The sequence below is a fragment of the Echiichthys vipera genome (genome assembly GCF_963691815.1).
Source record: "Echiichthys vipera genome assembly, chromosome: 4".
Classification (NCBI taxonomy): domain Eukaryota; kingdom Metazoa; phylum Chordata; class Actinopteri; order Perciformes; family Trachinidae; genus Echiichthys; species Echiichthys vipera.
In genome coordinates, this window is record NC_139829.1 from 1432885 (window position 1) to 1447052 (window position 14168).

A 14168-nucleotide genomic window follows, 5' to 3' on the forward strand; every position below is an offset into this window, starting at 1 on the left:
GACAAAAATGGAAATGGAGGACAACGCTAGAGAGACAGTGCTAGACTGGCCCCTGATGGCAAAGAACTCTGGACAAGAGACATGGCTACAGTCCCTACCAGCTAGTGTTCGGGCAGAACGCAAATTTGCCTTCAGTTGTCACTGATAAGCCAGCAGCTCCTTAAGGTACTATGAGTAGCTTGATAGCCCAGCACATTACAGCATTATGCAAGGAGAGCATTTACAAAAGCTGAATGCTCTGAGAGGATCCGAAGAGCCCTTTGTATGGGGCATTGATGAAGTATATGAAACAGGACAAAGTCTTCTAAAAACAGGTGGATTGTAAAGAATGGGAAGGTGTGGTCATTGGCCGGGATATTACGGTGATATTTGTTAGTCATATGGGCACCTATGTTTGGGTACATCATTCCAGGCTTCAAAAATGTAGCCTCACAAGCAATGCTGGTAGAAAAAGACAATCTGGAAATCACACAAAGTTACGAGACTCTGGGTCAAATGAGGATACCTCTAACACTGAAAATGATAGAGATGCCTACAAATGATGATTCCCTTGATACTGAGGATACCAGTATTTTAACAGTGGATGAGTGGTAAAGGCCCTTCTCTTAAAGGTTGGTATAAAGTTATATTTGAGCTGATTCCTTTGGAATATCTTACAAATATTCTGATCAGTTCTAAAAAAATCTGGCAGCCCTATCTGAATTATCCTGAACCTGATTTCTCGTAACCCCTGATTAACCTGCAGCAGACTATTTCCTGTAAACACCTGTATGTTTGTTGAGCTGAGCTGATTTTGTTTGTTTCTGTTGTTGGAAAGTTGGCTACGGAGGCTGACGTGCTGACTTGTTACTGTGACGTATTACCTAATTTCCGGTGCTTGTGTGTTGTTTCACTGTTTGCTGCTCTCACTAAATTCAGCTGTTTTTGCTTTAATATTCACCACAGTGGCTTAACATTTAAACATCCACTAGTTCTACTCAAGTGCTCACAGCTCTCCTTCTTTCAGCCGCTTTCTCGCTAATTCCATAGTGTAAAATGTTACAGGCTGTTAGCCACTTTAGCTTAGCAGCTTCACGGCTGGTGATGGCTTCCCTCGCTCTCTCTCCTGCTCTCTCTTGCTCGGAGTGTCGTATGTTTAGCTACTCCTCTGCCTCCTTTAGTGATAATGGTAAATGTAATAAGTGTAGTGTATTTGTAGCTTTGGAGGCAAGGCTCAGTGAGTTAGAGGCACGGCTCCGCACCATGGAACTTTAGTCGTACACTATGGTAGCTAGCCGGCCACCTATAACTTTAGCTGGTGTGAAGCCACATAGTGTAGCGTTAGCTTCCGCTAGCCCTCCTCCGGAAATCCCTGAGCAGCCAGGGTCTTCCTGGGTGACTGTGAGAGGAAAGCATAGTTCTAAATAGAAGCCCATGGTTAACCATCCGTCCGTTCACGTTTCAAATAAGTTTTCTCCACTCAGTGACACACCTGCTGAGCAAAACACTCGTTATTGGCAGCTCCATTCTGAGAAACGTGTACTTGGTGACACCAGGGACCATAGTAAAATGCGTCCCAGGGGCCAGAGCGGGCGACATTGAGTCCTATTTTAAACAGCTGGCTAAGGATAAACGTAAATATGGTAAGATTGTTATTCACGTCGGCGGTAATGACACCCGATTACGTCAATCGGAGGTCACTAAAATTGATGTGGAGTCGGTGTGTGCTTATCCATAAACTATGTCGGACTCGTAATTTTCTCTGATCCCCTGCCCAACTTGACCTGCGATGACATGTTTAGCCGCATGTCATCATTCCGTCGCTGGCTGTCTGGATGGTGCTCGGTAAATAATGTGGGCTTCTTAGATAATTGGCAGTCTTTCTGGGGAAAACCTGGTCTTATCAGGAGAGATGGTATTCATCCTACTTTGGAGGGTGCTGCTCTCATATCTAAGAACCTGGACGCAGTTGTTAGCGGTCTAAAACCATGACAACCCAGTGTTGGGATCAGGAAGCAGAGTCAAAGTTTAATACAACTCTCTGCGCTGCCCTTATGGCAGGTGACCAGGAAGCAGTATGGCAGTCTTAAACACCTCCCTGCGCTCCCTGTGGAGCATTTTCCAGCTCAGTATAGTATACAAACACTGTCTGCCCCACGATTATTTAAATTAACCAGATCAAAAATGAACAGAAGAGGAGCTATACAGAAAAACTTGATACAAATCAACGCAAAATCTGCGAGTATGCAACAAAATCATAAAATATAATGTGGACTTTTAAACATCAGATCTCTGTCAACTAAAGCTGTATTAGTAAATGATTTGATATCAGACAATCATATTGATTTACTCTGTCTGACTGAAACCTGGCTGTGTCATGAAGAATATGTTAGCTTAAATGAATCCACTCCTCCCAGTCATATTAATACTCATATTCCTCGAGGCAGTGGCCGAGGAGGAGGCGTTGCAGCTATTTATGACTCAGGCCTATTAATCAACCCTAAACCTAAACTAAATTATAATTCATTTGAAAGTCTTGTTCTTAGTCTTTTACATTCAACCTGGAGAACTGTGCAGCCAATTATACTTGTTATAGTTTACCGTGCTCCTGGTCCGTTCTCTGAATTTCTATCTGAATTCTCAGTTTCTGTTAAATTTAGTCCTTAAATCTGATAAAGTAATCATTGTAGGAGATTTTAATATCCATGTCGACATTGATAATAACAGCCTTAGTATTGCGTTTATCCCTCTATTAGATTCGATTGGTTTTAGTCAGAGTGTACATAAACCTACTCACTGTTTCAATCACACCCTCGACCTTGTTTTGGCTTATGGTGTGGAAATCGATGACCTAACAATTTTTCCACAGAATCCTATTTTATCAGACCATTATTTAATAACTTTTGAATTTATATTACAGGACTACTAGCCTCTGGGCAAAAGTTTCTACACTAGATGTTTATCTGATAGTGCTGTAATTAAATTTAAGGAAGCGATTCCATCTGCATTTAATTTAATGCCTTATCCTAATATTCAAGATTCCTGTACTGACGTTAGTTTCTCTGAAATTGATCACCTTGTTGAAAGTGTTGCGGGCTCACTACGAACAACACTCGACTCTGTTGCTCCTTTAAAAAAGAAGAAAATGAAACGTTAGCTCTGTGGTATGACTCACAAACCCGTGAATTAAAACAAATATTGAAAATTGGAAAGTAAGTGGCGCTGCACTAAATTGGAGGAATCTCACTTAGTTTGGCAAGAAAGTCAAAAAAACGTATAGGAAGGCCCTCCGTAATGCCAGAGCAGCCTATTACTCATCTTTAATAGAGGAGAATAACAACAATCCTTGATTTCTTTTCAGCACTGTAGCCAGGCTGAAAGAGAGCCACAGCTCTATTGAGCCATGTATTCCTATAACCCTTAGTAGAAACGACTTCATGACCTACTTTAATGACAAAATTATAACTATTAGAGACAAAATCAACTCGCTTGGCACCAATTTTTCTTCAAACCCAGGAACCTTAGCAACAACTGTACGACCTGATATACAGTGCTTCCGGAAAGTATTCACAGCGTTTCACTTTTTCCACATTTTATTATGTTACAGCCTTATTCTAATTGTATTAAATTAATCTATGTCCTCAAAATTCTACACATAATGCGCCATTATGACCACGTGAAAAAAGTTTTCTTGAGAGTTTTGAAAATGTATTAAAATTAAAAAACAAATATATATCATCATATCATATTTACATTAGTATTCACAGCCTTTGCTTAATACTTTGTAGAACCACCTTTGGCAGCCTCTACAGCCTCAAGTCTTTTTCAATATGATGCCACAAGCTTGGCACACCTCTCTTTAGGCAGTTTTGCCCATTCTTCTTTGCAGTACCTCTCAAGCTCTATCAGGTTGGATGGGAGACGTCTGTGCACAGCCATTTTCAGATCTCTCCAGAGATGTTCAATCGGATTCAAGTCTGGGCTCTGGCTGGGCCACTCCAGGACATTCACAGAGTGGTCCTGAAGCCACTCCTTTGAGATCTTGGCTGTGTGCTTGGGGTCGTTGTCCTGCTGAAAAGTGAACTGTCGCCCTAGTCTGAGGTCAAGAGCACTCTGGAGCAGGTTTTCATCCAGGATGTCTTTGTACATTGCTGCATTCATCTTTCCCTCTATCCTTACTAGTCTGCCAGTTCCTGCTGCTAAAAGAACATCCCCATAGTATGATGCTGCCACCACCATGCTTGACTGTAGGGATGGTATTGGCCTTGTGATGAGCAGTGCCTGGTTTCCTCCAAACCTGACGCCTGGCATTCACACCAAAGAGTTCAATCTTTGTCTCATCAGACCAGATCATTTTGTTTCTCATGGTCTGAGAGTCCTTCAGGTGCCTTTTGGCAAATTCCAGACGGGCTGCCTTGTGCCTTTTACTAAGGAGTGGTTTTCGCCTTGCCACTCTGCCATAAAGGCCTGATTGCTGCAGAGATGGTTGTCCTTCTGCAAGGTTCTCCTCTCTCCACGGAGGAACGCTGGAGCTCTGACAGAGTGACCATCTGGTTCTTGGTCACTTCCCTGACCAACGCCCTTCTCCCCCGATTGCTCAATTTAGATGGCCGGCCAGCTCTAGGAAGAGTCCTGGTGGTTCCAAAATTCTTCCATTTACGAATGATGGAGGCCACTGTGCTCATTGGGACATTCAAAGCAGCAGATATTATTCTGTATCCTTCCCCAGATTTGTACCTCAAGACAAGGTGTACAGACAATTCCTTTGTCTTCATGCTTGGTGTTTGCGCTCTGACATGCAGTCAACTGTGGGACCTTATATAGACAGGTGTGTGCCTTTCCAAATCATGTCCAATCAACTGGATTTACCACAGGTGGACTCCATTTAAGCTGTAGAAACATCTCAAGGATGATCAGTGGCAACAGGATGCACCTGAGCTCAATTTTGAGCTTCAAAGGCTGTGAATACTTACGTAAATGTGATTTCTTTGTTTTTTAATTGTAATACATTTTCAAAACTCTCAAGAAACTTTTTTCACGTGGTCATAATGGGGCATTATGTGTAGAATTTTGAGGACAGAGATTAATTTAATACAATTTGGAATAAGGCTGTAACGTAATAAAATGTGGAAAAAGTGAAACGCTGTGAATACTTTCGGGATGCACTGTATTCTTGGACTGCTTTTCTACAGTTGATCTTAACAAATTAACCTATACTATTTCAGCATCAAAGCCTTCTACTTGTCTCCAAATCTCTATTCCAACTAGGTTACTTAAAGAAGTGTTACCTTTAGTTAGCACTCCTGTATTAGATATGATTAACATGTCTTTATCAGCAGGTTATGTACCACAGTCTTTTAAAGTAGCTGTAATTAAACCTCTTCTTAAAAAGCCCAGTCTTGATCCTGAGGTACTAGCCAACTATAGACCTATATCTAACCTTCCTTTTCTCTCTAAAATCCTCAAGAAATTAGTCGCCAATCAGCTGTGTGACTTTTTACATAATAATGAGTTATTTGAGGACTTCCAATCAGGATTTAGAGCGAATCAAAGCACTGAGAAAGCACTGGTAAAAAATTACTAATGACCTTCTAATAGCTTCTGACAAAGGACTTGTTTCTGTGCTTGTTCTGCTAGATCTTAGTGCTGCCTTCGACACTATTGACCACCGCATCCTGCTTCAGAGACTGGATTATCTAATTAGCATTAAAGGAACCGCGCTGAGCTGGTTAAAGTCCTATTTTTAAAGATAGATCTCAGTTTGTACATGTTATTGACAAATCCTCCATGCACACTAAAGTCAGTCACGGAGTCCCACAGGGTTCTGTCCTTGGACCGATTCTATTCACCTTATATATGCTTCCCTTAGGAAATATTATAAGGAAGCACTCCATTAACTTTCATTGTTATGCTGATGATACACAATTGTATTTGTCGATCAAACAAGAAGAAACTGATCAGTTAGATAAACTTCAAATGTGCATTAAGGAAATAAAAAACAAATGGATGAGCTGCAATTTTCTGATGTTAAACTAAGTTATCGTACCTGGCCCCGAAGACCTCCGAAACTTAATAGCTAAAGATATTGTTACTCTGGATGATGTTATGTTGTCCTCCAGCACCACAGTACGGAATCTGGGTGTTATTTTTGATCAGGATATGTCCTTTGATTCTCACATAAAACTAACGACAAGGACTGCATATTTTCACCTGCATAATATTGCGAAAATTAGGAACATTTTGTCTCAGAAAAATGCAGAAAAACTAGTCCATGCATTTTTTACTTCTAGGCTGGACTACTGCAACTCCTTATTATCAGCCTACTCAAATAAGTCTGTTAAGAGTCTCCAGTTGGTCCTAAATGCTGCAGCTTGTGTACTAACTAAAACAAATCGAAGAGAACATATTTCTCCTGTTTTAGCTTCTTTGCACTGGCTACCTGTAAAATCTAGAATAGAATTTAAAATCCTTCTCCTTACCTACAATGCTCTTATTGGTCAGGCTCTGTCGTATCTTAAAGAGCTCATAGTACCGTATTACCCGACTAAATTGCTGCGCTCTGAGAATGCTGTTGTTCCCAGAGTCTCCAAAAGTAGAATGGGAGGCAGAGCCTTTAGTTACCAAGCTCCTCTCCTGTGGAAAAAACTCCCAAGTGTTATTCGGGAGGCAGACACTGTCCCCATATTTAAGAGTAAACTTAAAACTTGCTGCACGGGTGGCAGTGAAGGTGAGGGGCCTCGACGGACCAGACACGGGCAGCAAAAGCTGGCTCTTGGGACGTGGAATGTCACCTCTCTGTCGGGGAAGGAGCCGGAGCTTGTGCGGGAGGTGGAGCGCTACCAGTTAGATCTGGTGGGGCTTACCTCCACACACAGTCTCGGTTCTGGAACCGTTCTCCTGGATAGGGGTTGGACACTATTCTTCTCTGGAGTTGCCCAGGGTGTGAGGCGCCGGGCGGGTGTGGGGATACTCACAAACCCCCGGCTGAGCGCCGCGGTGTTGGAGTTTACCCCGGTGGACGAGAGGGTCGCCTCCTTACGCCTGCGGGTGGTAGGGGGGAAAACTCTGACTGTTGTTTGTGCATATGCACCAAACAGCAGTTCAGAGTATTCGGCCTTCTTGGAGACCCTGAATGGAGTCCTGCATGGGGCTCCAGTAGGGGACTCAATAGTTCTGCTGGGAGACTTCAACGCCCACGTGGGCAATGATGGAGACACCTGGAGAGGCGTGATTGGGAGGAACGGCCTCCCTGATCTAAATCCGAGTGGTCGTCAGTTATTAGACTTCTGTGCTAGTCACGGATTATCTATAACTAACACCATGTTCGAACATAAGGATGCTCATAAGTGTACGTGGTACCAGAGCACCCTAGGCCAAAGGTCGATGATCGATTTTGTGATCGTATCATTTGATCTGAGGCCGCATGTTTTGGACACTCGGGTGAAGAGAGGGGCAGAGCTGTCAACTGATCACCATCTGGTGATGAGTTGGATCAGAGGATGGGGGAAGATTCTGGACAGACCAGGTAAACCCAAACGAGTAGTGCGGGTGAACTGGGAACGTCTGGAGGAGGCCCCTGTCCGAGAGATCTTCAACTCACACCTCCGGCGGAGCTTTTCTGGCATCCCTGTGGAGGTTGGGGGCATTGAACCAGAGTGGGCAATGTTCAAAGCTTCCATTGCTGAAGCTGCAGCGGTGAGCTGTGGCCTCAAGGTCTTAGGTGCCTCAAGGGGCGGTAACCCTCGAACACCGTGGTGGACACCGGTGGTCAGGGAAGCTGTCCGACTGAAGAAGGAGGCCTTCCGGGATATGCTATCCCAGAAGACTCCGGAGGCAGTTGCAAGGTACCGACAGGCCAAAAGGGCTGCAGCCTCTGCTGTGTCAGAGGCAAAGCAGCGGGTGTGGGAGGAGTTCGGAGAAGCCATGGAGAAGGACTTTCGGGCGGCACCAAGGTGCTTCTGGAAAACCATTCGACATCTCAGGAGGGGGAAACGGGGAACCGTCCAAGCTGTTTACAGTAAAGACGGGACGCTGGTGACCTCAGCCGATGAGGTAATCGGGCGGTGGAAGGAGCACTTTGAGGAACTCCTTAATCCGACTAACACGCCCTCTTTTGTAGAGGCAGAGATGGAGGCTGATGGGGAATCATTGTCAATATCCCTGGCGGAAGTCACTGAGGTAGTCAAACAACTCCACAGTGGCAAAGCCCCAGGGGTTGATGAGATTCGTCCAGAAATGCTGAAAACTTTGGGTTGGGAGGGGCTGTCTTGGTTGACACGCCTCTTCAACATTGCGTGGAAGTCTGGGACAGTGCCAAGGGAGTGGCAGACCGGGGTGGTGGTTCCTCTTTTTAAAAAGGGGGACCAGAGGGTGTGTGCCAATTACAGGGGTATCACACTACTCAGCCTCCCTGGTAAAGTCTACTCCAAGGTGCTGGAAAGGAGGGTTCGTCTTATAGTCGAACCTCAGATTGAAGAGGAACAATGTGGATTCCGTCCTGGACGTGGAACAACGGACCAGCTCTTCATTCTCGCAAGGATCCTGGAGGGGGCCTGGGAGTATGCTCATCCAGTCTACATGTGTTTTGTGGATTTGGAGAAGGCATATGACCGGGTTCCTAGGGAGATACTGTGGGAGGTGCTGCGGGAGTATGGGGTGAGGGGGTCACTTCTGTGGGCCATCCAATCTCTGTACACCCAAAGTGAGAGCTGTGTCCGGATCCTCGGGAGTAAGTCGGATTCGTTTCCGGTGGGGGTTGGCCTCCGCCAGGGGTGCGCTTTGTCACCAATCCTGTTTGTGATTTTCATGGACAGGATTTCAAGGCGTAGTCGTGGTGGGGAGGGGTTGCAGTTCGGTGGGCTGAGGATCTCGTCTCTGCTTTTCGCAGATGATGTGGTCCTGATGGCATCGTCGGTCAGTGACCTTCAGCACTCACTGGATCGGTTCGCAGCCGAGTGTGAAACGGCTGGGATGAGGATCAGCATCTCTAAATCTGAGGCCATGGCTCTTAGCAGGAAACCGGTGGATTGCTTACTCCAGGTAGGGAATGAGTCCTTACCCCAAGTGAAGGAGTTCAAGTACCTCGGGATCATGTTCACGAGTGAGGGGACGATGGAGCGTGAGTTTGGCCGGAGAATCGGAGCAGCGGGGGCGGTGTTGCAGTCGCTCTACCGCACCGTTGTGACGAAAAGAGAGCTGAGCCGGAAGGCAAAGCTCTCGATCTACCGGTCAATCTTCGTTCCTACCCTCACCTATGGTCATGAAAGTTGGGTCATGACCGAAAGAACGAGGTCGCGAGTACAAGCGGCCGAAATGGGTTTTCTCAGGAGGGTGGCTGGAGTCTCCCTTAGAGATAGGGTGAGAAGTTCAGCCATCCGTGAGGAACTCGGAGTAGAGCCGCTGCTCCTTAGCGTTGAAAGGAGCCAGTTGAGGTGGTTCGGGCATCTAGTAAGGATGCCCCCTGGGCGCCTCCCTAGGGAGGTGTTCCAGGCACGTCCAGCTGGGAGGAGGCCTCGGGGAAGACCCAGGACTAGGTGGAGAGATTATATCTCCACACTGGCCTGGGAACGCCTCGGGATCCCCCAGTTAGAGCTGGTTAATGTGGCCCGGGAAAGGGAAGTTTGGGGTCCCCTGCTAAAGCTGCTGCCCCCGCGACCCGAACCCGGATAAGCGGATGAAGATGAGATGAGATGAGATGAGAACTTAAAACTTTCCTTTTTGATAAAGCTTAAAGCTAGGGCTTACGAGCCCTCAGCTATGTTGTTATTTTTAAAGCTGAGTTTGTTCTGCTTAATGATGCTGCTGTAGGCCTAGTCTGCCGGGGGACAATACTTTTCCTGATACTCTGAGCTTCTCTCCTCTCTGTCTGTATCATTCATGTCTCATCAATGCATGTTACTACTTCAACTTCTTCCCCAGAGTTGTTTGTGCTTTGTCGTCTCGCAGGTCTCTGCTGATCGTGGTGGTGCCTGCTGCCGTGGTCCTGTATGACGCTTCCTAGTCATCACTAGTTTAATAAACTATAAAATTTGTAGCCATAACATCATCAGCGGTTTGTCTCGCTGTATCGTAGCTGCTATTTCCACTACTCATCATTGATCATGTTTGCCACCATAATTACTATAAATTTCATAATCTATCACCTTAGCTGTGCGGAACAACAGAATTTAATGAAAAGCCAAAAGCTAGATGATCAAGCATCATGAAGGTCGTAAGTATGTGCTGACTGGATTTGAGGTGGATGTGTTCAAATGGCTAGGAAAAAGACATCAAAATATATAAAATGTAACTTCCTGTCGCCAGTAGGGGGCACTATGACTACGATTCAAAATTGTCCTACTTATGTGTTCAGGGCGGGTCTCTTATCAAACACGTTAAGTTTGGAAAAGATCTGAACACCTGGTGCGCAGTTTCAGCAGTGCCTTTTGTCATGGCGTTGCATCAAAATTTGCCATTACATGACGTTAAATGACATCGTCCCATGTTCAAAATGAAGCAACATCCAGGTCTTAAGGCTCTCATCACCACTGTTAAGAGGGATGTGATAAACCAGTCAGGGCAAGGACATGTATGCAAGTATAAAACATGATGATTCCTGTTACCAGCAAAGGGCGCTATGACTTTAAGTAAATATTGTCACATAGATGTGTTCAGGCCGAGAGTCCAATCATGCCTGAGTAGTTTGTGACAGGTTGGACAATGCATGGTCATATTACAGACCATTTACTGGTTTATGGCGTGGGGGCGAAATTTGAGGCCCTGCCACGATCAAACTGATTGATGAAAGTGCGTATTCTCCGCAATTTAGCGTCGGCCATGTCTTGAAGGTGTACAGACCAACTTTGAAGTCATTCCGCTGAAATCTCTAGGTCGAGTTTGTTAACGTTCAGAGCAAAGTTTCGTGTGTCCAAAAATGACATTTTCAAATCAAAATGACTTCCTGTTTTGTTTAGGGCATACCTCCAAGAGGATATTTTGTGTGTCTCTGCATTCTTTACATGCCTACCAATTTTCATATGTAGGTGAAAGCACATTGAGGGGCTCGACTTTGGCAATATTCAAGGGGCGCTATTGAGCTAATTTGCCAAGACTGGGGGTCCAACTGGACTCTTTGGTGGCGGTGTCTGAGAGGAGGATGCTGTCTAAACTGCACAGCATCCTGGACAACAACACTCACCCTCTCCACCAGCTGCTGACCTCGGGCAGAAGCACCTTCAGCCACAGACTCATCCCCCCCCCGGTGTAACACTGAACGCCGGAGGAAGTCTTTTCTTTCAGTGGCCATCAAACTGTATAATTCATCTCCCCCCGGTCAGGCAAGGAACAGTGGAGACACTGTGTCCTGAGCAAATGTCACTTTATCACTTTATTTAGTTGTATTGTAACTTATTTCAGTAAAAAATGCTGCAACACTTTACTGTACTTTACTGGAACTTAGTTCCGTAAGAAATGCTGCTACATTCTTAACACTGTTATCACTTATCACTCCTTATCACTTATTTAGTTTGTACTTATCTTATTTCAATTTGCTGCTAAACTGCACGGTGCGTATTGTTGTATATTGTATATACCTACATTTAACCACAATGTCGGCTGCACTCTGTCACATTTAGTTATTGTTTGATTTATTTTATGTTAGCTTTATTTTGATTTGATTTATGTAAGCTTATTGTTACTCTGATCCTTTCCCACCCTTGTATTGAAACTGTTGCACAATAATTTCCCTCGGGATAAATAAAGCTTCTTGAATGTTGAATCTTGAATCTATACGTCAGCCAGGTGGACATATCTCCCTCCCCCCAACATCACATACATGCCCCTTTTTGGTAAGAGGAAATGAGGTGGAAGGACCTCGACGGTATGCTACGTCCATTTTTTATACTGTCTATGGACCAAAACCATTTTTGTACCAGGCTTTAAACATGTTAAGCATACTGCTGTAAAGCTGTTCATTTTTACATGGGGCTTTATGAAGATTTGCTCGGTTTTAGAGCCAGACTCAGGTGTACACTTGATGAACAGCTGTTCATCACAGCAGTTCAGCTTAATTTCTCAGACCAAAAAACACTACTGTGACCCTAGAGGATGAGTCATCAAACATTTTTAATTGTTTTACAGCAAGGGAAGACAGAGGAATTAAAATTTTTTGACATGCTTGTCATATAATTCAATTCAATTAAATTTTATTTATAGTGCCAAATCATAACAAAAGTTATCTCAGGACACTTTACAGAGTAGGTATACACCACACTCTATGACTTATTTCTGATTTACATAGACCCAACAATTCCCGCGTAGAGTTCGGTGGCAACGAAAACCTTCCCTATAACAGGCAGGAACGTCGGACAGACCTCTGAGCTCTGTGGAGGACAGCCATCTGTCTTGACCGGTTTGGGAGGAAGAAAGGGAGAGAGAAAGAGAGAAAAAATGGGCAGATGGACAGAGACGAAGACAGAGAGAGACACACTTCCAGAGATGCAAGCAACCAAAAAGTAACTATAATAATATAGTAACTATAATAATATATATATAGTAATGTGAATATGACTTATATGTTATGGCAGTTAACATAGCAGAATAGTAGACACAAGCATAGCTAAGGTGATAGAATATGACGATGATAATAATTATGGTGGCAAACATGATGAATGATGAGTAGCGGCAATAGCAGCTACGATACAGCGAGACATACCACTGATGGTGTTTTTATGGCTACAAATTTAAAGTATATAAGACTAGTGATAGTATATATGATTAATAGTTATAATACATATGCGAGATGACAAAGCACAAACAACTCCTGGGAAGAAGTTGAATTAGTAACATGGATTGATGAGACATGAATGATACAGACAGAGAGGAGAGAAGCTTAGAGTATCAGGAAAAGTATTATCCCCCCGGCAGACTAGGCCTTTAGCAGCATCATTAAGCAGAACAAAATCCTTGTTAAGGGATTGTAAGCCCTAGCTGTAAGCTTCATCAAAAAGGAAAGTTTTAAGTTTACTCTTAAATATGGGGACAGTGTCTGCCTCCCGAATAACACTTGGGAATTTGTTCCATAGGAGAGGAGCTTTATAGCTGTAGACTCTGCCTCCCATTCTACTTTTGGAGACTCTAGGAACGACAAGTAGCCCTGCATTCTCAGAGCGCAGCAATCTAGTCGGGTAATACGGTACTATGAGCTCTTTAAGATACGACGGAGCCTGACCAATAAGAGCTTTGTAGGTAAGAAGAAGGATAGATTTTACAGGTAGCAATGCAAAGAAGCTAATACAGGAGAAATATGTTCTCTTCGAGTAGTTTTAGTTAGTACACGAGCTGCAGCATTTTGAACCAACTGGAGACTCTTAACAGACTTATTGGAGCAGCCTGATAATAAGGAGTGGAATTAGTCCAGTCTAGAAGTAACAAATGCATGGACTAGTTTTTCTGCATCTTTCTGAGACACAATGTTCCTAGTTTTTGCAATATTACGCAGGTGAAAATATGCAGTCCTTGTCGTTTTATGTGAGAATCAAAGGACATATCCTGATCAAAAATAACACCCAGATTCCTTACTGTGGTGCTGGAGGAAAACACAACATCATCCAGAGTAACAATATCGGACTACATTAATTTTTGTCTTGATAACACTGTACCCACCAGGACTGTACGGTGTTTTTCAAACAGCAAGCCCTGGATTAATCCTGACATAAAGGCCCTTCTTAAGGAGAAAAAGAAGGCCTTTAGGTCAGGAAACAAGGAGGAGCTGAAGGCTGTGCAGAGGGAGCTGAGGAAGAAGATCAGAGAGGGGAAGAACAGCTACAGGAGGAAGATGGAAAACCAGCTGCAGCAGAGAAACGTCAGTGGAGTCTGGAAAAGCCTAAAAACTATCTCAGGGCAGAGGACACCCGGCTCCCAGGCTGCGGGGGATCAGACGTGGGTGAACAACATGAACCTGTTTTTCAACAGGTTTGTTCAGACACCCACCCCTCCCCCGGCCGAGCCATCTCTGCTGCCCCCCACAACCTCTCCCATCCCTCCTGTTTAATGCCCCGTTATCAGCTCTACCTCCCTCTCCACGGCTTCCATGCCACAGACTCCCCCCACCGCCCCCCCCTGACATTCACCCTCCCCCCATATCCGACACTCACTGCCCCGTTATCACCTCTACCTCCCTCTCCACAGCTCTCATGCCACAGACTCCCCCC

At 44.6% G+C, this 14168-nt stretch overlaps 1 protein-coding gene across 1 annotated transcript in view; it reads right to left on the bottom strand.

Annotated features, from left to right (window-relative positions):
* The window catches only part of top3b (DNA topoisomerase III beta), a gene marked incomplete at its 3' end in the record, with an annotated part of 93418 nt that overhangs the window by 42787 nt on the left and 36463 nt on the right, over nt 1-14168 (bottom strand). The window lies entirely within an intron of this gene.